This window comes from Anas platyrhynchos, chromosome 5 (genome assembly GCF_047663525.1).
Source record: "Anas platyrhynchos isolate ZD024472 breed Pekin duck chromosome 5, IASCAAS_PekinDuck_T2T, whole genome shotgun sequence".
Taxonomy (NCBI): Eukaryota; Metazoa; Chordata; class Aves; order Anseriformes; family Anatidae; genus Anas; species Anas platyrhynchos.
Genome location: NC_092591.1, coordinates 45,768,619 through 45,791,112, shown reverse-complemented (window position 1 = coordinate 45,791,112; position 22,494 = coordinate 45,768,619). Strand labels below are relative to the sequence as shown.

The window sequence follows — 22,494 nt, the reverse complement described above, 5'->3', positions numbered from 1 at the left end:
CCACCACCCCTTCTGTGCTGCCTGTCCCCTCTGAAGAGCCTATAGCTAGGCATTGCAGCACTCCAGTCATGAGACTGGTCCTACCACGTCTCCGTGACGGCAACCAAGTCGTAGCCTGCCTGCTGCACGATGGCTTCCAGCTCCTCCTGTTTGTTACACATGCTGCGTGCATTGGTGTAGATGCCCTTCAGCTGGGCCATTGCCTTCTCTCCCGGCCTTGCCATTGTTCCCCCTGGCACAGCTCCAACAAGCCTTGAGCGAATGAACGGCTGTGCGAACGGCTGTGTGGTGCTTAGCTGCCGGCTAGGGGAAACCATGACAACAGCAATGTAGTCATGTAACCAAATTGAAGCCAAAACTTTCAGCCCGGTCCTTGACCTGAACAGGGAGTGAGGATCCGTATCACAGAATCACAGAATTTCTAGGTTGGAAGAGACCTCAAGATCATTGAGTCCAACCTCTGACCTAACACTAACAAGTCCTCCACTAAACCATATCGCTAAGCTCTACATCTAAACGTATCCTGGCAATTATACGTGATAGTTTATGTGCAGCCAAAGGAAATACTGCAGTCGGAGGTCATGGCGCTAGATTTTGAAAAGTCCAGCATAAAGAAGAGATCTCAGAAAGGCAAATTTAAGCAACATTAATGTCAAGCAAAGTCTTTCTGATTGCTATATTCTTTATCTGTTGTGACTAGACAGATGAAAATCTATGACAGCAATTTTGCCTTTTAGGTCATTTTCTTTTTTATTTTATTTAAGTTTATTGGTCTTATTTTAACAGGCTCTGTACTAATTTTCCTCACAGAATGACTAGCAGAAATATGAGCCTTACGTGCCTTTTGTATTTAATTCATTAGGTCAACTCTAACCACTAAGCCAGGTTATTTCTATTAGCGATAAGGAGCAATTGAACCTTAAACATTGAAACCTAGGTTGATGAGCCTATTCCACAAGGTCTCATGACTCCACACATGTGAAGTGAAATCTGCCAGGTGGGGATCATTTGACGTTTGCTATAAAGGAAGCATGAGGAGTATGGGAAGACTTGCCACTCTAGGGGAATATGAGGTTCAGGTTACTTAGGGTGCTTTTTCTACTGTCCTCGTGAAATAGAATCAGTGTTCCTAAGTAGGCTGCTTTTTCATCCTGTTTCCTACAATCTCTGTGAAATAGTTTGGGACGCTCTGTGAGCTAGTAACATCGGTGGTGACTACTCAGAATGGGAAAACCCTGGTGGTGCTACTTCCCCATGAAGTTGTTTGGTAGTAAGTAAAATTCAGAAGCTGGCAGGTAAGTGCTCCTGGGTTAAAAATTTGATACGGGTTGGGGAGCCTGAGGATTTCTTTGACCGTGTCTGTAACATGGAACTTGGGGTTTTTTAAAGTTTCTGTCATGTGGTCCCGCTCCCCGAGTCCTCGCTCCCTGTTTCCTACAATCTCTGTGAAATAGTTTGGGACACTCTATGAGCTAGTAACATTGGTGGTGACTACTCAGAATGGGAAAACCCTGGTGGTACTACTTCCCCATGAAGTAGTTTGGTAGTAAGTAAAATTCAGAGGCTGGCAGCTAAGTGCTCCTGAGTAAAAAATTAGATAAGGGTTGGGGAGCCTGAGGATTTCTTTGACCGTGTCTGTAACATGGAACTTGGGGTTTTTTAAAGTTTCTGTCATGTGGTCCCGCTCCCCGAGTCCTCGCTCCCCGAGTCCTCGCTCCCCGAGTCCTCGCTCCCCGAGTCCTCGCTCCCCGAGTCCTCGCTCCCCGAGTCCTCGCTCCCCGAGTCCTCGCTCCCCGAGTCCTCGCTCCCCGAGTCCTCGCTCCCCGAGTCCTCGCTCCCCGAGTCCTCGCTCCCCGAGTCCTCGCTCCCCGAGTCCTCGCTCCCCGAGTCCTCGCTCCCCGAGTCCTCGCTCCCCGAGTCCTCGCTCCCCGAGTCCTCGCTCCCCGAGTCCTCGCTCCCCGAGTCCTCGCTCCCCGAGTCCTCGCTCCCCGAGTCCTCGCTCCCCGAGTCCTCGCTCCCCGAGTCCTCGCTCCCCGAGTCCTCGCTCCCCGAGTCCTCGCTCCCCGAGTCCTCGCTCCCCGAGTCCTCGCTCCCCGAGTCCTCGCTCCCCGAGTCCTCGCTCCCCGAGTCCTCGCTCCCCGAGTCCTCGCTCCCCGAGTCCTCGCTCCCCGAGTCCTCGCTCCCCGAGTCCTCGCTCCCCGAGTCCTCGCTCCCCGAGTCCTCGCTCCCCGAGTCCTCGCTCCCCGAGTCCTCGCTCCCCGAGTCCTCGCTCCCCGAGTCCTCGCTCCCCGAGTCCTCGCTCCCCGAGTCCTCGCTCCCCGAGTCCTCGCTCCCCGAGTCCTCGCTCCCCGAGTCCTCGCTCCCCGAGTCCTCGCTCCCCGAGTCCTCGCTCCCCGAGTCCTCGCTCCCCGAGTCCTCGCTCCCCGAGTCCTCGCTCCCCGAGTCCTCGCTCCCCGAGTCCTCGCTCCCCGAGTCCTCGCTCCCCGAGTCCTCGCTCCCCGAGTCCTCGCTCCCCGAGTCCTCGCTCCCCGAGTCCTCGCTCCCCGAGTCCTCGCTCCCCGAGTCCTCGCTCCCCGAGTCCTCGCTCCCCGAGTCCTCGCTCCCCGAGTCCTCGCTCCCCGAGTCCTCGCTCCCCGAGTCCTCGCTCCCCGAGTCCTCGCTCCCCGAGTCCTCGCTCCCCGAGTCCTCGCTCCCCGAGTCCTCGCTCCCCGAGTCCTCGCTCCCCGAGTCCTCGCTCCCCGAGTCCTCGCTCCCCGAGTCCTCGCTCCCCGAGTCCTCGCTCCCCGAGTCCTCGCTCCCCGAGTCCTCGCTCCCCGAGTCCTCGCTCCCCGAGTCCTCGCTCCCCGAGTCCTCGCTCCCCGAGTCCTCGCTCCCCGAGTCCTCGCTCCCCGAGTCCTCGCTCCCCGAGTCCTCGCTCCCCGAGTCCTCGCTCCCCGAGTCCTCGCTCCCCGAGTCCTCGCTCCCCGAGTCCTCGCTCCCCGAGTCCTCGCTCCCCGAGTCCTCGCTCCCCGAGTCCTCGCTCCCCGAGTCCTCGCTCCCCGAGTCCTCGCTCCCCGAGTCCTCGCTCCCCGAGTCCTCGCTCCCCGAGTCCTCGCTCCCCGAGTCCTCGCTCCCCGAGTCCTCGCTCCCCGAGTCCTCGCTCCCCGAGTCCTCGCTCCCCGAGTCCTCGCTCCCCGAGTCCTCGCTCCCCGAGTCCTCGCTCCCCGAGTCCTCGCTCCCCGAGTCCTCGCTCCCCGAGTCCTCGCTCCCCGAGTCCTCGCTCCCCGAGTCCTCGCTCCCCGAGTCCTCGCTCCCCGAGTCCTCGCTCCCCGAGTCCTCGCTCCCCGAGTCCTCGCTCCCCGAGTCCTCGCTCCCCGAGTCCTCGCTCCCCGAGTCCTCGCTCCCCGAGTCCTCGCTCCCCGAGTCCTCGCTCCCCGAGTCCTCGCTCCCCGAGTCCTCGCTCCCCGAGTCCTCGCTCCCCGAGTCCTCGCTCCCCGAGTCCTCGCTCCCCGAGTCCTCGCTCCCCGAGTCCTCGCTCCCCGAGTCCTCGCTCCCCGAGTCCTCGCTCCCCGAGTCCTCGCTCCCCGAGTCCTCGCTCCCCGAGTCCTCGCTCCCCGAGTCCTCGCTCCCCGAGTCCTCGCTCCCCGAGTCCTCGCTCCCCGAGTCCTCGCTCCCCGAGTCCTCGCTCCCCGAGTCCTCGCTCCCCGAGTCCTCGCTCCCCGAGTCCTCGCTCCCCGAGTCCTCGCTCCCCGAGTCCTCGCTCCCCGAGTCCTCGCTCCCCGAGTCCTCGCTCCCCGAGTCCTCGCTCCCCGAGTCCTCGCTCCCCGAGTCCTCGCTCCCCGAGTCCTCGCTCCCCGAGTCCTCGCTCCCCGAGTCCTCGCTCCCCGAGTCCTCGCTCCCCGAGTCCTCGCTCCCCGAGTCCTCGCTCCCCGAGTCCTCGCTCCCCGAGTCCTCGCTCCCCGAGTCCTCGCTCCCCGAGTCCTCGCTCCCCGAGTCCTCGCTCCCCGAGTCCTCGCTCCCCGAGTCCTCGCTCCCCGAGTCCTCGCTCCCCGAGTCCTCGCTCCCCGAGTCCTCGCTCCCCGAGTCCTCGCTCCCCGAGTCCTCGCTCCCCGAGTCCTCGCTCCCCGAGTCCTCGCTCCCCGAGTCCTCGCTCCCCGAGTCCTCGCTCCCCGAGTCCTCGCTCCCCGAGTCCTCGCTCCCCGAGTCCTCGCTCCCCGAGTCCTCGCTCCCCGAGTCCTCGCTCCCCGAGTCCTCGCTCCCCGAGTCCTCGCTCCCCGAGTCCTCGCTCCCCGAGTCCTCGCTCCCCGAGTCCTCGCTCCCCGAGTCCTCGCTCCCCGAGTCCTCGCTCCCCGAGTCCTCGCTCCCCGAGTCCTCGCTCCCCGAGTCCTCGCTCCCCGAGTCCTCGCTCCCCGAGTCCTCGCTCCCCGAGTCCTCGCTCCCCGAGTCCTCGCTCCCCGAGTCCTCGCTCCCCGAGTCCTCGCTCCCCGAGTCCTCGCTCCCCGAGTCCTCGCTCCCCGAGTCCTCGCTCCCCGAGTCCTCGCTCCCCGAGTCCTCGCTCCCCGAGTCCTCGCTCCCCGAGTCCTCGCTCCCCGAGTCCTCGCTCCCCGAGTCCTCGCTCCCCGAGTCCTCGCTCCCCGAGTCCTCGCTCCCCGAGTCCTCGCTCCCCGAGTCCTCGCTCCCCGAGTCCTCGCTCCCCGAGTCCTCGCTCCCCGAGTCCTCGCTCCCCGAGTCCTCGCTCCCCGAGTCCTCGCTCCCCGAGTCCTCGCTCCCCGAGTCCTCGCTCCCCGAGTCCTCGCTCCCCGAGTCCTCGCTCCCCGAGTCCTCGCTCCCCGAGTCCTCGCTCCCCGAGTCCTCGCTCCCCGAGTCCTCGCTCCCCGAGTCCTCGCTCCCCGAGTCCTCGCTCCCCGAGTCCTCGCTCCCCGAGTCCTCGCTCCCCGAGTCCTCGCTCCCCGAGTCCTCGCTCCCCGAGTCCTCGCTCCCCGAGTCCTCGCTCCCCGAGTCCTCGCTCCCCGAGTCCTCGCTCCCCGAGTCCTCGCTCCCCGAGTCCTCGCTCCCCGAGTCCTCGCTCCCCGAGTCCTCGCTCCCCGAGTCCTCGCTCCCCGAGTCCTCGCTCCCCGAGTCCTCGCTCCCCGAGTCCTCGCTCCCCGAGTCCTCGCTCCCCGAGTCCTCGCTCCCCGAGTCCTCGCTCCCCGAGTCCTCGCTCCCCGAGTCCTCGCTCCCCGAGTCCTCGCTCCCCGAGTCCTCGCTCCCCGAGTCCTCGCTCCCCGAGTCCTCGCTCCCCGAGTCCTCGCTCCCCGAGTCCTCGCTCCCCGAGTCCTCGCTCCCCGAGTCCTCGCTCCCCGAGTCCTCGCTCCCCGAGTCCTCGCTCCCCGAGTCCTCGCTCCCCGAGTCCTCGCTCCCCGAGTCCTCGCTCCCCGAGTCCTCGCTCCCCGAGTCCTCGCTCCCCGAGTCCTCGCTCCCCGAGTCCTCGCTCCCCGAGTCCTCGCTCCCCGAGTCCTCGCTCCCCGAGTCCTCGCTCCCCGAGTCCTCGCTCCCCGAGTCCTCGCTCCCCGAGTCCTCGCTCCCCGAGTCCTCGCTCCCCGAGTCCTCGCTCCCCGAGTCCTCGCTCCCCGAGTCCTCGCTCCCCGAGTCCTCGCTCCCCGAGTCCTCGCTCCCCGAGTCCTCGCTCCCCGAGTCCTCGCTCCCCGAGTCCTCGCTCCCCGAGTCCTCGCTCCCCGAGTCCTCGCTCCCCGAGTCCTCGCTCCCCGAGTCCTCGCTCCCCGAGTCCTCGCTCCCCGAGTCCTCGCTCCCCGAGTCCTCGCTCCCCGAGTCCTCGCTCCCCGAGTCCTCGCTCCCCGAGTCCTCGCTCCCCGAGTCCTCGCTCCCCGAGTCCTCGCTCCCCGAGTCCTCGCTCCCCGAGTCCTCGCTCCCCGAGTCCTCGCTCCCCGAGTCCTCGCTCCCCGAGTCCTCGCTCCCCGAGTCCTCGCTCCCCGAGTCCTCGCTCCCCGAGTCCTCGCTCCCCGAGTCCTCGCTCCCCGAGTCCTCGCTCCCCGAGTCCTCGCTCCCCGAGTCCTCGCTCCCCGAGTCCTCGCTCCCCGAGTCCTCGCTCCCCGAGTCCTCGCTCCCCGAGTCCTCGCTCCCCGAGTCCTCGCTCCCCGAGTCCTCGCTCCCCGAGTCCTCGCTCCCCGAGTCCTCGCTCCCCGAGTCCTCGCTCCCCGAGTCCTCGCTCCCCGAGTCCTCGCTCCCCGAGTCCTCGCTCCCCGAGTCCTCGCTCCCCGAGTCCTCGCTCCCCGAGTCCTCGCTCCCCGAGTCCTCGCTCCCCGAGTCCTCGCTCCCCGAGTCCTCGCTCCCCGAGTCCTCGCTCCCCGAGTCCTCGCTCCCCGAGTCCTCGCTCCCCGAGTCCTCGCTCCCCGAGTCCTCGCTCCCCGAGTCCTCGCTCCCCGAGTCCTCGCTCCCCGAGTCCTCGCTCCCCGAGTCCTCGCTCCCCGAGTCCTCGCTCCCCGAGTCCTCGCTCCCCGAGTCCTCGCTCCCCGAGTCCTCGCTCCCCGAGTCCTCGCTCCCCGAGTCCTCGCTCCCCGAGTCCTCGCTCCCCGAGTCCTCGCTCCCCGAGTCCTCGCTCCCCGAGTCCTCGCTCCCCGAGTCCTCGCTCCCCGAGTCCTCGCTCCCCGAGTCCTCGCTCCCCGAGTCCTCGCTCCCCGAGTCCTCGCTCCCCGAGTCCTCGCTCCCCGAGTCCTCGCTCCCCGAGTCCTCGCTCCCCGAGTCCTCGCTCCCCGAGTCCTCGCTCCCCGAGTCCTCGCTCCCCGAGTCCTCGCTCCCCGAGTCCTCGCTCCCCGAGTCCTCGCTCCCCGAGTCCTCGCTCCCCGAGTCCTCGCTCCCCGAGTCCTCGCTCCCCGAGTCCTCGCTCCCCGAGTCCTCGCTCCCCGAGTCCTCGCTCCCCGAGTCCTCGCTCCCCGAGTCCTCGCTCCCCGAGTCCTCGCTCCCCGAGTCCTCGCTCCCCGAGTCCTCGCTCCCCGAGTCCTCGCTCCCCGAGTCCTCGCTCCCCGAGTCCTCGCTCCCCGAGTCCTCGCTCCCCGAGTCCTCGCTCCCCGAGTCCTCGCTCCCCGAGTCCTCGCTCCCCGAGTCCTCGCTCCCCGAGTCCTCGCTCCCCGAGTCCTCGCTCCCCGAGTCCTCGCTCCCCGAGTCCTCGCTCCCCGAGTCCTCGCTCCCCGAGTCCTCGCTCCCCGAGTCCTCGCTCCCCGAGTCCTCGCTCCCCGAGTCCTCGCTCCCCGAGTCCTCGCTCCCCGAGTCCTCGCTCCCCGAGTCCTCGCTCCCCGAGTCCTCGCTCCCCGAGTCCTCGCTCCCCGAGTCCTCGCTCCCCGAGTCCTCGCTCCCCGAGTCCTCGCTCCCCGAGTCCTCGCTCCCCGAGTCCTCGCTCCCCGAGTCCTCGCTCCCCGAGTCCTCGCTCCCCGAGTCCTCGCTCCCCGAGTCCTCGCTCCCCGAGTCCTCGCTCCCCGAGTCCTCGCTCCCCGAGTCCTCGCTCCCCGAGTCCTCGCTCCCCGAGTCCTCGCTCCCCGAGTCCTCGCTCCCCGAGTCCTCGCTCCCCGAGTCCTCGCTCCCCGAGTCCTCGCTCCCCGAGTCCTCGCTCCCCGAGTCCTCGCTCCCCGAGTCCTCGCTCCCCGAGTCCTCGCTCCCCGAGTCCTCGCTCCCCGAGTCCTCGCTCCCCGAGTCCTCGCTCCCCGAGTCCTCGCTCCCCGAGTCCTCGCTCCCCGAGTCCTCGCTCCCCGAGTCCTCGCTCCCCGAGTCCTCGCTCCCCGAGTCCTCGCTCCCCGAGTCCTCGCTCCCCGAGTCCTCGCTCCCCGAGTCCTCGCTCCCCGAGTCCTCGCTCCCCGAGTCCTCGCTCCCCGAGTCCTCGCTCCCCGAGTCCTCGCTCCCCGAGTCCTCGCTCCCCGAGTCCTCGCTCCCCGAGTCCTCGCTCCCCGAGTCCTCGCTCCCCGAGTCCTCGCTCCCCGAGTCCTCGCTCCCCGAGTCCTCGCTCCCCGAGTCCTCGCTCCCCGAGTCCTCGCTCCCCGAGTCCTCGCTCCCCGAGTCCTCGCTCCCCGAGTCCTCGCTCCCCGAGTCCTCGCTCCCCGAGTCCTCGCTCCCCGAGTCCTCGCTCCCCGAGTCCTCGCTCCCCGAGTCCTCGCTCCCCGAGTCCTCGCTCCCCGAGTCCTCGCTCCCCGAGTCCTCGCTCCCCGAGTCCTCGCTCCCCGAGTCCTCGCTCCCCGAGTCCTCGCTCCCCGAGTCCTCGCTCCCCGAGTCCTCGCTCCCCGAGTCCTCGCTCCCCGAGTCCTCGCTCCCCGAGTCCTCGCTCCCCGAGTCCTCGCTCCCCGAGTCCTCGCTCCCCGAGTCCTCGCTCCCCGAGTCCTCGCTCCCCGAGTCCTCGCTCCCCGAGTCCTCGCTCCCCGAGTCCTCGCTCCCCGAGTCCTCGCTCCCCGAGTCCTCGCTCCCCGAGTCCTCGCTCCCCGAGTCCTCGCTCCCCGAGTCCTCGCTCCCCGAGTCCTCGCTCCCCGAGTCCTCGCTCCCCGAGTCCTCGCTCCCCGAGTCCTCGCTCCCCGAGTCCTCGCTCCCCGAGTCCTCGCTCCCCGAGTCCTCGCTCCCCGAGTCCTCGCTCCCCGAGTCCTCGCTCCCCGAGTCCTCGCTCCCCGAGTCCTCGCTCCCCGAGTCCTCGCTCCCCGAGTCCTCGCTCCCCGAGTCCTCGCTCCCCGAGTCCTCGCTCCCCGAGTCCTCGCTCCCCGAGTCCTCGCTCCCCGAGTCCTCGCTCCCCGAGTCCTCGCTCCCCGAGTCCTCGCTCCCCGAGTCCTCGCTCCCCGAGTCCTCGCTCCCCGAGTCCTCGCTCCCCGAGTCCTCGCTCCCCGAGTCCTCGCTCCCCGAGTCCTCGCTCCCCGAGTCCTCGCTCCCCGAGTCCTCGCTCCCCGAGTCCTCGCTCCCCGAGTCCTCGCTCCCCGAGTCCTCGCTCCCCGAGTCCTCGCTCCCCGAGTCCTCGCTCCCCGAGTCCTCGCTCCCCGAGTCCTCGCTCCCCGAGTCCTCGCTCCCCGAGTCCTCGCTCCCCGAGTCCTCGCTCCCCGAGTCCTCGCTCCCCGAGTCCTCGCTCCCCGAGTCCTCGCTCCCCGAGTCCTCGCTCCCCGAGTCCTCGCTCCCCGAGTCCTCGCTCCCCGAGTCCTCGCTCCCCGAGTCCTCGCTCCCCGAGTCCTCGCTCCCCGAGTCCTCGCTCCCCGAGTCCTCGCTCCCCGAGTCCTCGCTCCCCGAGTCCTCGCTCCCCGAGTCCTCGCTCCCCGAGTCCTCGCTCCCCGAGTCCTCGCTCCCCGAGTCCTCGCTCCCCGAGTCCTCGCTCCCCGAGTCCTCGCTCCCCGAGTCCTCGCTCCCCGAGTCCTCGCTCCCCGAGTCCTCGCTCCCCGAGTCCTCGCTCCCCGAGTCCTCGCTCCCCGAGTCCTCGCTCCCCGAGTCCTCGCTCCCCGAGTCCTCGCTCCCCGAGTCCTCGCTCCCCGAGTCCTCGCTCCCCGAGTCCTCGCTCCCCGAGTCCTCGCTCCCCGAGTCCTCGCTCCCCGAGTCCTCGCTCCCCGAGTCCTCGCTCCCCGAGTCCTCGCTCCCCGAGTCCTCGCTCCCCGAGTCCTCGCTCCCCGAGTCCTCGCTCCCCGAGTCCTCGCTCCCCGAGTCCTCGCTCCCCGAGTCCTCGCTCCCCGAGTCCTCGCTCCCCGAGTCCTCGCTCCCCGAGTCCTCGCTCCCCGAGTCCTCGCTCCCCGAGTCCTCGCTCCCCGAGTCCTCGCTCCCCGAGTCCTCGCTCCCCGAGTCCTCGCTCCCCGAGTCCTCGCTCCCCGAGTCCTCGCTCCCCGAGTCCTCGCTCCCCGAGTCCTCGCTCCCCGAGTCCTCGCTCCCCGAGTCCTCGCTCCCCGAGTCCTCGCTCCCCGAGTCCTCGCTCCCCGAGTCCTCGCTCCCCGAGTCCTCGCTCCCCGAGTCCTCGCTCCCCGAGTCCTCGCTCCCCGAGTCCTCGCTCCCCGAGTCCTCGCTCCCCGAGTCCTCGCTCCCCGAGTCCTCGCTCCCCGAGTCCTCGCTCCCCGAGTCCTCGCTCCCCGAGTCCTCGCTCCCCGAGTCCTCGCTCCCCGAGTCCTCGCTCCCCGAGTCCTCGCTCCCCGAGTCCTCGCTCCCCGAGTCCTCGCTCCCCGAGTCCTCGCTCCCCGAGTCCTCGCTCCCCGAGTCCTCGCTCCCCGAGTCCTCGCTCCCCGAGTCCTCGCTCCCCGAGTCCTCGCTCCCCGAGTCCTCGCTCCCCGAGTCCTCGCTCCCCGAGTCCTCGCTCCCCGAGTCCTCGCTCCCCGAGTCCTCGCTCCCCGAGTCCTCGCTCCCCGAGTCCTCGCTCCCCGAGTCCTCGCTCCCCGAGTCCTCGCTCCCCGAGTCCTCGCTCCCCGAGTCCTCGCTCCCCGAGTCCTCGCTCCCCGAGTCCTCGCTCCCCGAGTCCTCGCTCCCCGAGTCCTCGCTCCCCGAGTCCTCGCTCCCCGAGTCCTCGCTCCCCGAGTCCTCGCTCCCCGAGTCCTCGCTCCCCGAGTCCTCGCTCCCCGAGTCCTCGCTCCCCGAGTCCTCGCTCCCCGAGTCCTCGCTCCCCGAGTCCTCGCTCCCCGAGTCCTCGCTCCCCGAGTCCTCGCTCCCCGAGTCCTCGCTCCCCGAGTCCTCGCTCCCCGAGTCCTCGCTCCCCGAGTCCTCGCTCCCCGAGTCCTCGCTCCCCGAGTCCTCGCTCCCCGAGTCCTCGCTCCCCGAGTCCTCGCTCCCCGAGTCCTCGCTCCCCGAGTCCTCGCTCCCCGAGTCCTCGCTCCCCGAGTCCTCGCTCCCCGAGTCCTCGCTCCCCGAGTCCTCGCTCCCCGAGTCCTCGCTCCCCGAGTCCTCGCTCCCCGAGTCCTCGCTCCCCGAGTCCTCGCTCCCCGAGTCCTCGCTCCCCGAGTCCTCGCTCCCCGAGTCCTCGCTCCCCGAGTCCTCGCTCCCCGAGTCCTCGCTCCCCGAGTCCTCGCTCCCCGAGTCCTCGCTCCCCGAGTCCTCGCTCCCCGAGTCCTCGCTCCCCGAGTCCTCGCTCCCCGAGTCCTCGCTCCCCGAGTCCTCGCTCCCCGAGTCCTCGCTCCCCGAGTCCTCGCTCCCCGAGTCCTCGCTCCCCGAGTCCTCGCTCCCCGAGTCCTCGCTCCCCGAGTCCTCGCTCCCCGAGTCCTCGCTCCCCGAGTCCTCGCTCCCCGAGTCCTCGCTCCCCGAGTCCTCGCTCCCCGAGTCCTCGCTCCCCGAGTCCTCGCTCCCCGAGTCCTCGCTCCCCGAGTCCTCGCTCCCCGAGTCCTCGCTCCCCGAGTCCTCGCTCCCCGAGTCCTCGCTCCCCGAGTCCTCGCTCCCCGAGTCCTCGCTCCCCGAGTCCTCGCTCCCCGAGTCCTCGCTCCCCGAGTCCTCGCTCCCCGAGTCCTCGCTCCCCGAGTCCTCGCTCCCCGAGTCCTCGCTCCCCGAGTCCTCGCTCCCCGAGTCCTCGCTCCCCGAGTCCTCGCTCCCCGAGTCCTCGCTCCCCGAGTCCTCGCTCCCCGAGTCCTCGCTCCCCGAGTCCTCGCTCCCCGAGTCCTCGCTCCCCGAGTCCTCGCTCCCCGAGTCCTCGCTCCCCGAGTCCTCGCTCCCCGAGTCCTCGCTCCCCGAGTCCTCGCTCCCCGAGTCCTCGCTCCCCGAGTCCTCGCTCCCCGAGTCCTCGCTCCCCGAGTCCTCGCTCCCCGAGTCCTCGCTCCCCGAGTCCTCGCTCCCCGAGTCCTCGCTCCCCGAGTCCTCGCTCCCCGAGTCCTCGCTCCCCGAGTCCTCGCTCCCCGAGTCCTCGCTCCCCGAGTCCTCGCTCCCCGAGTCCTCGCTCCCCGAGTCCTCGCTCCCCGAGTCCTCGCTCCCCGAGTCCTCGCTCCCCGAGTCCTCGCTCCCCGAGTCCTCGCTCCCCGAGTCCTCGCTCCCCGAGTCCTCGCTCCCCGAGTCCTCGCTCCCCGAGTCCTCGCTCCCCGAGTCCTCGCTCCCCGAGTCCTCGCTCCCCGAGTCCTCGCTCCCCGAGTCCTCGCTCCCCGAGTCCTCGCTCCCCGAGTCCTCGCTCCCCGAGTCCTCGCTCCCCGAGTCCTCGCTCCCCGAGTCCTCGCTCCCCGAGTCCTCGCTCCCCGAGTCCTCGCTCCCCGAGTCCTCGCTCCCCGAGTCCTCGCTCCCCGAGTCCTCGCTCCCCGAGTCCTCGCTCCCCGAGTCCTCGCTCCCCGAGTCCTCGCTCCCCGAGTCCTCGCTCCCCGAGTCCTCGCTCCCCGAGTCCTCGCTCCCCGAGTCCTCGCTCCCCGAGTCCTCGCTCCCCGAGTCCTCGCTCCCCGAGTCCTCGCTCCCCGAGTCCTCGCTCCCCGAGTCCTCGCTCCCCGAGTCCTCGCTCCCCGAGTCCTCGCTCCCCGAGTCCTCGCTCCCCGAGTCCTCGCTCCCCGAGTCCTCGCTCCCCGAGTCCTCGCTCCCCGAGTCCTCGCTCCCCGAGTCCTCGCTCCCCGAGTCCTCGCTCCCCGAGTCCTCGCTCCCCGAGTCCTCGCTCCCCGAGTCCTCGCTCCCCGAGTCCTCGCTCCCCGAGTCCTCGCTCCCCGAGTCCTCGCTCCCCGAGTCCTCGCTCCCCGAGTCCTCGCTCCCCGAGTCCTCGCTCCCCGAGTCCTCGCTCCCCGAGTCCTCGCTCCCCGAGTCCTCGCTCCCCGAGTCCTCGCTCCCCGAGTCCTCGCTCCCCGAGTCCTCGCTCCCCGAGTCCTCGCTCCCCGAGTCCTCGCTCCCCGAGTCCTCGCTCCCCGAGTCCTCGCTCCCCGAGTCCTCGCTCCCCGAGTCCTCGCTCCCCGAGTCCTCGCTCCCCGAGTCCTCGCTCCCCGAGTCCTCGCTCCCCGAGTCCTCGCTCCCCGAGTCCTCGCTCCCCGAGTCCTCGCTCCCCGAGTCCTCGCTCCCCGAGTCCTCGCTCCCCGAGTCCTCGCTCCCCGAGTCCTCGCTCCCCGAGTCCTCGCTCCCCGAGTCCTCGCTCCCCGAGTCCTCGCTCCCCGAGTCCTCGCTCCCCGAGTCCTCGCTCCCCGAGTCCTCGCTCCCCGAGTCCTCGCTCCCCGAGTCCTCGCTCCCCGAGTCCTCGCTCCCCGAGTCCTCGCTCCCCGAGTCCTCGCTCCCCGAGTCCTCGCTCCCCGAGTCCTCGCTCCCCGAGTCCTCGCTCCCCGAGTCCTCGCTCCCCGAGTCCTCGCTCCCCGAGTCCTCGCTCCCCGAGTCCTCGCTCCCCGAGTCCTCGCTCCCCGAGTCCTCGCTCCCCGAGTCCTCGCTCCCCGAGTCCTCGCTCCCCGAGTCCTCGCTCCCCGAGTCCTCGCTCCCCGAGTCCTCGCTCCCCGAGTCCTCGCTCCCCGAGTCCTCGCTCCCCGAGTCCTCGCTCCCCGAGTCCTCGCTCCCCGAGTCCTCGCTCCCCGAGTCCTCGCTCCCCGAGTCCTCGCTCCCCGAGTCCTCGCTCCCCGAGTCCTCGCTCCCCGAGTCCTCGCTCCCCGAGTCCTCGCTCCCCGAGTCCTCGCTCCCCGAGTCCTCGCTCCCCGAGTCCTCGCTCCCCGAGTCCTCGCTCCCCGAGTCCTCGCTCCCCGAGTCCTCGCTCCCCGAGTCCTCGCTCCCCGAGTCCTCGCTCCCCGAGTCCTCGCTCCCCGAGTCCTCGCTCCCCGAGTCCTCGCTCCCCGAGTCCTCGCTCCCCGAGTCCTCGCTCCCCGAGTCCTCGCTCCCCGAGTCCTCGCTCCCCGAGTCCTCGCTCCCCGAGTCCTCGCTCCCCGAGTCCTCGCTCCCCGAGTCCTCGCTCCCCGAGTCCTCGCTCCCCGAGTCCTCGCTCCCCGAGTCCTCGCTCCCCGAGTCCTCGCTCCCCGAGTCCTCGCTCCCCGAGTCCTCGCTCCCCGAGTCCTCGCTCCCCGAGTCCTCGCTCCCCGAGTCCTCGCTCCCCGAGTCCTCGCTCCCCGAGTCCTCGCTCCCCGAGTCCTCGCTCCCCGAGTCCTCGCTCCCCGAGTCCTCGCTCCCCGAGTCCTCGCTCCCCGAGTCCTCGCTCCCCGAGTCCTCGCTCCCCGAGTCCTCGCTCCCCGAGTCCTCGCTCCCCGAGTCCTCGCTCCCCGAGTCCTCGCTCCCCGAGTCCTCGCTCCCCGAGTCCTCGCTCCCCGAGTCCTCGCTCCCCGAGTCCTCGCTCCCCGAGTCCTCGCTCCCCGAGTCCTCGCTCCCCGAGTCCTCGCTCCCCGAGTCCTCGCTCCCCGAGTCCTCGCTCCCCGAGTCCTCGCTCCCCGAGTCCTCGCTCCCCGAGTCCTCGCTCCCCGAGTCCTCGCTCCCCGAGTCCTCGCTCCCCGAGTCCTCGCTCCCCGAGTCCTCGCTCCCCGAGTCCTCGCTCCCCGAGTCCTCGCTCCCCGAGTCCTCGCTCCCCGAGTCCTCGCTCCCCGAGTCCTCGCTCCCCGAGTCCTCGCTCCCCGAGTCCTCGCTCCCCGAGTCCTCGCTCCCCGAGTCCTCGCTCCCCGAGTCCTCGCTCCCCGAGTCCTCGCTCCCCGAGTCCTCGCTCCCCGAGTCCTCGCTCCCCGAGTCCTCGCTCCCCGAGTCCTCGCTCCCCGAGTCCTCGCTCCCCGAGTCCTCGCTCCCCGAGTCCTCGCTCCCCGAGTCCTCGCTCCCCGAGTCCTCGCTCCCCGAGTCCTCGCTCCCCGAGTCCTCGCTCCCCGAGTCCTCGCTCCCCGAGTCCTCGCTCCCCGAGTCCTCGCTCCCCGAGTCCTCGCTCCCCGAGTCCTCGCTCCCCGAGTCCTCGCTCCCCGAGTCCTCGCTCCCCGAGTCCTCGCTCCCCGAGTCCTCGCTCCCCGAGTCCTCGCTCCCCGAGTCCTCGCTCCCCGAGTCCTCGCTCCCCGAGTCCTCGCTCCCCGAGTCCTCGCTCCCCGAGTCCTCGCTCCCCGAGTCCTCGCTCCCCGAGTCCTCGCTCCCCGAGTCCTCGCTCCCCGAGTCCTCGCTCCCCGAGTCCTCGCTCCCCGAGTCCTCGCTCCCCGAGTCCTCGCTCCCCGAGTCCTCGCTCCCCGAGTCCTCGCTCCCCGAGTCCTCGCTCCCCGAGTCCTCGCTCCCCGAGTCCTCGCTCCCCGAGTCCTCGCTCCCCGAGTCCTCGCTCCCCGAGTCCTCGCTCCCCGAGTCCTCGCTCCCCGAGTCCTCGCTCCCCGAGTCCTCGCTCCCCGAGTCCTCGCTCCCCGAGTCCTCGCTCCCCGAGTCCTCGCTCCCCGAGTCCTCGCTCCCCGAGTCCTCGCTCCCCGAGTCCTCGCTCCCCGAGTCCTCGCTCCCCGAGTCCTCGCTCCCCGAGTCCTCGCTCCCCGAGTCCTCGCTCCCCGAGTCCTCGCTCCCCGAGTCCTCGCTCCCCGAGTCCTCGCTCCCCGAGTCCTCGCTCCCCGAGTCCTCGCTCCCCGAGTCCTCGCTCCCCGAGTCCTCGCTCCCCGAGTCCTCGCTCCCCGAGTCCTCGCTCCCCGAGTCCTCGCTCCCCGAGTCCTCGCTCCCCGAGTCCTCGCTCCCCGAGTCCTCGCTCCCCGAGTCCTCGCTCCCCGAGTCCTCGCTCCCCGAGTCCTCGCTCCCCGAGTCCTCGCTCCCCGAGTCCTCGCTCCCCGAGTCCTCGCTCCCCGAGTCCTCGCTCCCCGAGTCCTCGCTCCCCGAGTCCTCGCTCCCCGAGTCCTCGCTCCCCGAGTCCTCGCTCCCCGAGTCCTCGCTCCCCGAGTCCTCGCTCCCCGAGTCCTCGCTCCCCGAGTCCTCGCTCCCCGAGTCCTCGCTCCCCGAGTCCTCGCTCCCCGAGTCCTCGCTCCCCGAGTCCTCGCTCCCCGAGTCCTCGCTCCCCGAGTCCTCGCTCCCCGAGTCCTCGCTCCCCGAGTCCTCGCTCCCCGAGTCCTCGCTCCCCGAGTCCTCGCTCCCCGAGTCCTCGCTCCCCGAGTCCTCGCTCCCCGAGTCCTCGCTCCCCGAGTCCTCGCTCCCCGAGTCCTCGCTCCCCGAGTCCTCGCTCCCCGAGTCCTCGCTCCCCGAGTCCTCGCTCCCCGAGTCCTCGCTCCCCGAGTCCTCGCTCCCCGAGTCCTCGCTCCCCGAGTCCTCGCTCCCCGAGTCCTCGCTCCCCGAGTCCTCGCTCCCCGAGTCCTCGCTCCCCGAGTCCTCGCTCCCCGAGTCCTCGCTCCCCGAGTCCTCGCTCCCCGAGTCCTCGCTCCCCGAGTCCTCGCTCCCCGAGTCCTCGCTCCCCGAGTCCTCGCTCCCCGAGTCCTCGCTCCCCGAGTCCTCGCTCCCCGAGTCCTCGCTCCCCGAGTCCTCGCTCCCCGAGTCCTCGCTCCCCGAGTCCTCGCTCCCCGAGTCCTCGCTCCCCGAGTCCTCGCTCCCCGAGTCCTCGCTCCCCGAGTCCTCGCTCCCCGAGTCCTCGCTCCCCGAGTCCTCGCTCCCCGAGTCCTCGCTCCCCGAGTCCTCGCTCCCCGAGTCCTCGCTCCCCGAGTCCTCGCTCCCCGAGTCCTCGCTCCCCGAGTCCTCGCTCCCCGAGTCCTCGCTCCCCGAGTCCTCGCTCCCCGAGTCCTCGCTCCCCGAGTCCTCGCTCCCCGAGTCCTCGCTCCCCGAGTCCTCGCTCCCCGAGTCCTCGCTCCCCGAGTCCTCGCTCCCCGAGTCCTCGCTCCCCGAGTCCTCGCTCCCCGAGTCCTCGCTCCCCGAGTCCTCGCTCCCCGAGTCCTCGCTCCCCGAGTCCTCGCTCCCCGAGTCCTCGCTCCCCGAGTCCTCGCTCCCCGAGTCCTCGCTCCCCGAGTCCTCGCTCCCCGAGTCCTCGCTCCCCGAGTCCTCGCTCCCCGAGTCCTCGCTCCCCGAGTCCTCGCTCCCCGAGTCCTCGCTCCCCGAGTCCTCGCTCCCCGAGTCCTCGCTCCCCGAGTCCTCGCTCCCCGAGTCCTCGCTCCCCGAGTCCTCGCTCCCCGAGTCCTCGCTCCCCGAGTCCTCGCTCCCCGAGTCCTCGCTCCCCGAGTCCTCGCTCCCCGAGTCCTCGCTCCCCGAGTCCTCGCTCCCCGAGTCCTCGCTCCCCGAGTCCTCGCTCCCCGAGTCCTCGCTCCCCGAGTCCTCGCTCCCCGAGTCCTCGCTCCCCGAGTCCTCGCTCCCCGAGTCCTCGCTCCCCGAGTCCTCGCTCCCCGAGTCCTCGCTCCCCGAGTCCTCGCTCCCCGAGTCCTCGCTCCCCGAGTCCTCGCTCCCCGAGTCCTCGCTCCCCGAGTCCTCGCTCCCCGAGTCCTCGCTCCCCGAGTCCTCGCTCCCCGAGTCCTCGCTCCCCGAGTCCTCGCTCCCCGAGTCCTCGCTCCCCGAGTCCTCGCTCCCCGAGTCCTCGCTCCCCGAGTCCTCGCTCCCCGAGTCCTCGCTCCCCGAGTCCTCGCTCCCCGAGTCCTCGCTCCCCGAGTCCTCGCTCCCCGAGTCCTCGCTCCCCGAGTCCTCGCTCCCCGAGTCCTCGCTCCCCGAGTCCTCGCTCCCCGAGTCCTCGCTCCCCGAGTCCTCGCTCCCCGAGTCCTCGCTCCCCGAGTCCTCGCTCCCCGAGTCCTCGCTCCCCGAGTCCTCGCTCCCCGAGTCCTCGCTCCCCGAGTCCTCGCTCCCCGAGTCCTCGCTCCCCGAGTCCTCGCTCCCCGAGTCCTCGCTCCCCGAGTCCTCGCTCCCCGAGTCCTCGCTCCCCGAGTCCTCGCTCCCCGAGTCCTCGCTCCCCGAGTCCTCGCTCCCCGAGTCCTCGCTCCCCGAGTCCTCGCTCCCCGAGTCCTCGCTCCCCGAGTCCTCGCTCCCCGAGTCCTCGCTCCCCGAGTCCTCGCTCCCCGAGTCCTCGCTCCCCGAGTCCTCGCTCCCCGAGTCCTCGCTCCCCGAGTCCTCGCTCCCCGAGTCCTCGCTCCCCGAGTCCTCGCTCCCCGAGTCCTCGCTCCCCGAGTCCTCGCTCCCCGAGTCCTCGCTCCCCGAGTCCTCGCTCCCCGAGTCCTCGCTCCCCGAGTCCTCGCTCCCCGAGTCCTCGCTCCCCGAGTCCTCGCTCCCCGAGTCCTCGCTCCCCGAGTCCTCGCTCCCCGAGTCCTCGCTCCCCGAGTCCTCGCTCCCCGAGTCCTCGCTCCCCGAGTCCTCGCTCCCCGAGTCCTCGCTCCCCGAGTCCTCGCTCCCCGAGTCCTCGCTCCCCGAGTCCTCGCTCCCCGAGTCCTCGCTCCCCGAGTCCTCGCTCCCCGAGTCCTCGCTCCCCGAGTCCTCGCTCCCCGAGTCCTCGCTCCCCGAGTCCTCGCTCCCCGAGTCCTCGCTCCCCGAGTCCTCGCTCCCCGAGTCCTCGCTCCCCGAGTCCTCGCTCCCCGAGTCCTCGCTCCCCGAGTCCTCGCTCCCCGAGTCCTCGCTCCCCGAGTCCTCGCTCCCCGAGTCCTCGCTCCCCGAGTCCTCGCTCCCCGAGTCCTCGCTCCCCGAGTCCTCGCTCCCCGAGTCCTCGCTCCCCGAGTCCTCGCTCCCCGAGTCCTCGCTCCCCGAGTCCTCGCTCCCCGAGTCCTCGCTCCCCGAGTCCTCGCTCCCCGAGTCCTCGCTCCCCGAGTCCTCGCTCCCCGAGTCCTCGCTCCCCGAGTCCTCGCTCCCCGAGTCCTCGCTCCCCGAGTCCTCGCTCCCCGAGTCCTCGCTCCCCGAGTCCTCGCTCCCCGAGTCCTCGCTCCCCGAGTCCTCGCTCCCCGAGTCCTCGCTCCCCGAGTCCTCGCTCCCCGAGTCCTCGCTCCCCGAGTCCTCGCTCCCCGAGTCCTCGCTCCCCGAGTCCTCGCTCCCCGAGTCCTCGCTCCCCGAGTCCTCGCTCCCCGAGTCCTCGCTCCCCGAGTCCTCGCTCCCCGAGTCCTCGCTCCCCGAGTCCTCGCTCCCCGAGTCCTCGCTCCCCGAGTCCTCGCTCCCCGAGTCCTCGCTCCCCGAGTCCTCGCTCCCCGAGTCCTCGCTCCCCGAGTCCTCGCTCCCCGAGTCCTCGCTCCCCGAGTCCTCGCTCCCCGAGTCCTCGCTCCCCGAGTCCTCGCTCCCCGAGTCCTCGCTCCCCGAGTCCTCGCTCCCCGAGTCCTCGCTCCCCGAGTCCTCGCTCCCCGAGTCCTCGCTCCCCGAGTCCTCGCTCCCCGAGTCCTCGCTCCCCGAGTCCTCGCTCCCCGAGTCCTCGCTCCCCGAGTCCTCGCTCCCCGAGTCCTCGCTCCCCGAGTCCTCGCTCCCCGAGTCCTCGCTCCCCGAGTCCTCGCTCCCCGAGTCCTCGCTCCCCGAGTCCTCGCTCCCCGAGTCCTCGCTCCCCGAGTCCTCGCTCCCCGAGTCCTCGCTCCCCGAGTCCTCGCTCCCCGAGTCCTCGCTCCCCGAGTCCTCGCTCCCCGAGTCCTCGCTCCCCGAGTCCTCGCTCCCCGAGTCCTCGCTCCCCGAGTCCTCGCTCCCCGAGTCCTCGCTCCCCGAGTCCTCGCTCCCCGAGTCCTCGCTCCCCGAGTCCTCGCTCCCCGAGTCCTCGCTCCCCGAGTCCTCGCTCCCCGAGTCCTCGCTCCCCGAGTCCTCGCTCCCCGAGTCCTCGCTCCCCGAGTCCTCGCTCCCCGAGTCCTCGCTCCCCGAGTCCTCGCTCCCCGAGTCCTCGCTCCCCGAGTCCTCGCTCCCCGAGTCCTCGCTCCCCGAGTCCTCGCTCCCCGAGTCCTCGCTCCCCGAGTCCTCGCTCCCCGAGTCCTCGCTCCCCGAGTCCTCGCTCCCCGAGTCCTCGCTCCCCGAGTCCTCGCTCCCCGAGTCCTCGCTCCCCGAGTCCTCGCTCCCCGAGTCCTCGCTCCCCGAGTCCTCGCTCCCCGAGTCCTCGCTCCCCGAGTCCTCGCTCCCCGAGTCCTCGCTCCCCGAGTCCTCGCTCCCCGAGTCCTCGCTCCCCGAGTCCTCGCTCCCCGAGTCCTCGCTCCCCGAGTCCTCGCTCCCCGAGTCCTCGCTCCCCGAGTCCTCGCTCCCCGAGTCCTCGCTCCCCGAGTCCTCGCTCCCCGAGTCCTCGCTCCCCGAGTCCTCGCTCCCCGAGTCCTCGCTCCCCGAGTCCTCGCTCCCCGAGTCCTCGCTCCCCGAGTCCTCGCTCCCCGAGTCCTCGCTCCCCGAGTCCTCGCTCCCCGAGTCCTCGCTCCCCGAGTCCTCGCTCCCCGAGTCCTCGCTCCCCGAGTCCTCGCTCCCCGAGTCCTCGCTCCCCGAGTCCTCGCTCCCCGAGTCCTCGCTCCCCGAGTCCTCGCTCCCCGAGTCCTCGCTCCCCGAGTCCTCGCTCCCCGAGTCCTCGCTCCCCGAGTCCTCGCTCCCCGAGTCCTCGCTCCCCGAGTCCTCGCTCCCCGAGTCCTCGCTCCCCGAGTCCTCGCTCCCCGAGTCCTCGCTCCCCGAGTCCTCGCTCCCCGAGTCCTCGCTCCCCGAGTCCTCGCTCCCCGAGTCCTCGCTCCCCGAGTCCTCGCTCCCCGAGTCCTCGCTCCCCGAGTCCTCGCTCCCCGAGTCCTCGCTCCCCGAGTCCTCGCTCCCCGAGTCCTCGCTCCCCGAGTCCTCGCTCCCCGAGTCCTCGCTCCCCGAGTCCTCGCTCCCCGAGTCCTCGCTCCCCGAGTCCTCGCTCCCCGAGTCCTCGCTCCCCGAGTCCTCGCTCCCCGAGTCCTCGCTCCCCGAGTCCTCGCTCCCCGAGTCCTCGCTCCCCGAGTCCTCGCTCCCCGAGTCCTCGCTCCCCGAGTCCTCGCTCCCCGAGTCCTCGCTCCCCGAGTCCTCGCTCCCCGAGTCCTCGCTCCCCGAGTCCTCGCTCCCCGAGTCCTCGCTCCCCGAGTCCTCGCTCCCCGAGTCCTCGCTCCCCGAGTCCTCGCTCCCCGAGTCCTCGCTCCCCGAGTCCTCGCTCCCCGAGTCCTCGCTCCCCGAGTCCTCGCTCCCCGAGTCCTCGCTCCCCGAGTCCTCGCTCCCCGAGTCCTCGCTCCCCGAGTCCTCGCTCCCCGAGTCCTCGCTCCCCGAGTCCTCGCTCCCCGAGTCCTCGCTCCCCGAGTCCTCGCTCCCCGAGTCCTCGCTCCCCGAGTCCTCGCTCCCCGAGTCCTCGCTCCCCGAGTCCTCGCTCCCCGAGTCCTCGCTCCCCGAGTCCTCGCTCCCCGAGTCCTCGCTCCCCGAGTCCTCGCTCCCCGAGTCCTCGCTCCCCGAGTCCTCGCTCCCCGAGTCCTCGCTCCCCGAGTCCTCGCTCCCCGAGTCCTCGCTCCCCGAGTCCTCGCTCCCCGAGTCCTCGCTCCCCGAGTCCTCGCTCCCCGAGTCCTCGCTCCCCGAGTCCTCGCTCCCCGAGTCCTCGCTCCCCGAGTCCTCGCTCCCCGAGTCCTCGCTCCCCGAGTCCTCGCTCCCCGAGTCCTCGCTCCCCGAGTCCTCGCTCCCCGAGTCCTCGCTCCCCGAGTCCTCGCTCCCCGAGTCCTCGCTCCCCGAGTCCTCGCTCCCCGAGTCCTCGCTCCCCGAGTCCTCGCTCCCCGAGTCCTCGCTCCCCGAGTCCTCGCTCCCCGAGTCCTCGCTCCCCGAGTCCTCGCTCCCCGAGTCCTCGCTCCCCGAGTCCTCGCTCCCCGAGTCCTCGCTCCCCGAGTCCTCGCTCCCCGAGTCCTCGCTCCCCGAGTCCTCGCTCCCCGAGTCCTCGCTCCCCGAGTCCTCGCTCCCCGAGTCCTCGCTCCCCGAGTCCTCGCTCCCCGAGTCCTCGCTCCCCGAGTCCTCGCTCCCCGAGTCCTCGCTCCCCGAGTCCTCGCTCCCCGAGTCCTCGCTCCCCGAGTCCTCGCTCCCCGAGTCCTCGCTCCCCGAGTCCTCGCTCCCCGAGTCCTCGCTCCCCGAGTCCTCGCTCCCCGAGTCCTCGCTCCCCGAGTCCTCGCTCCCCGAGTCCTCGCTCCCCGAGTCCTCGCTCCCCGAGTCCTCGCTCCCCGAGTCCTCGCTCCCCGAGTCCTCGCTCCCCGAGTCCTCGCTCCCCGAGTCCTCGCTCCCCGAGTCCTCGCTCCCCGAGTCCTCGCTCCCCGAGTCCTCGCTCCCCGAGTCCTCGCTCCCCGAGTCCTCGCTCCCCGAGTCCTCGCTCCCCGAGTCCTCGCTCCCCGAGTCCTCGCTCCCCGAGTCCTCGCTCCCCGAGTCCTCGCTCCCCGAGTCCTCGCTCCCCGAGTCCTCGCTCCCCGAGTCCTCGCTCCCCGAGTCCTCGCTCCCCGAGTCCTCGCTCCCCGAGTCCTCGCTCCCCGAGTCCTCGCTCCCCGAGTCCTCGCTCCCCGAGTCCTCGCTCCCCGAGTCCTCGCTCCCCGAGTCCTCGCTCCCCGAGTCCTCGCTCCCCGAGTCCTCGCTCCCCGAGTCCTCGCTCCCCGAGTCCTCGCTCCCCGAGTCCTCGCTCCCCGAGTCCTCGCTCCCCGAGTCCTCGCTCCCCGAGTCCTCGCTCCCCGAGTCCTCGCTCCCCGAGTCCTCGCTCCCCGAGTCCTCGCTCCCCGAGTCCTCGCTCCCCGAGTCCTCGCTCCCCGAGTCCTCGCTCCCCGAGTCCTCGCTCCCCGAGTCCTCGCTCCCCGAGTCCTCGCTCCCCGAGTCCTCGCTCCCCGAGTCCTCGCTCCC

At 71.2% G+C, this 22,494-nt stretch overlaps 1 long non-coding RNA gene across 2 annotated transcripts in view; it reads left to right on the top strand.

Annotated features, from left to right (window-relative positions):
- The first annotated feature begins 1,067 nt into the window (after nt 1–1,067).
- Nucleotides 1,068–22,494, top strand: part of LOC106018045 (uncharacterized) — an 85,549-nt gene continuing 64,122 nt past the window's right edge. For both annotated transcript variants that reach the window (XR_011809348.1, XR_011809349.1), the window contains exon 1: nt 1,068–1,295. This is a non-coding gene — a long non-coding RNA (uncharacterized lncRNA). The remainder of the gene's footprint in view (nt 1,296–22,494) is intronic.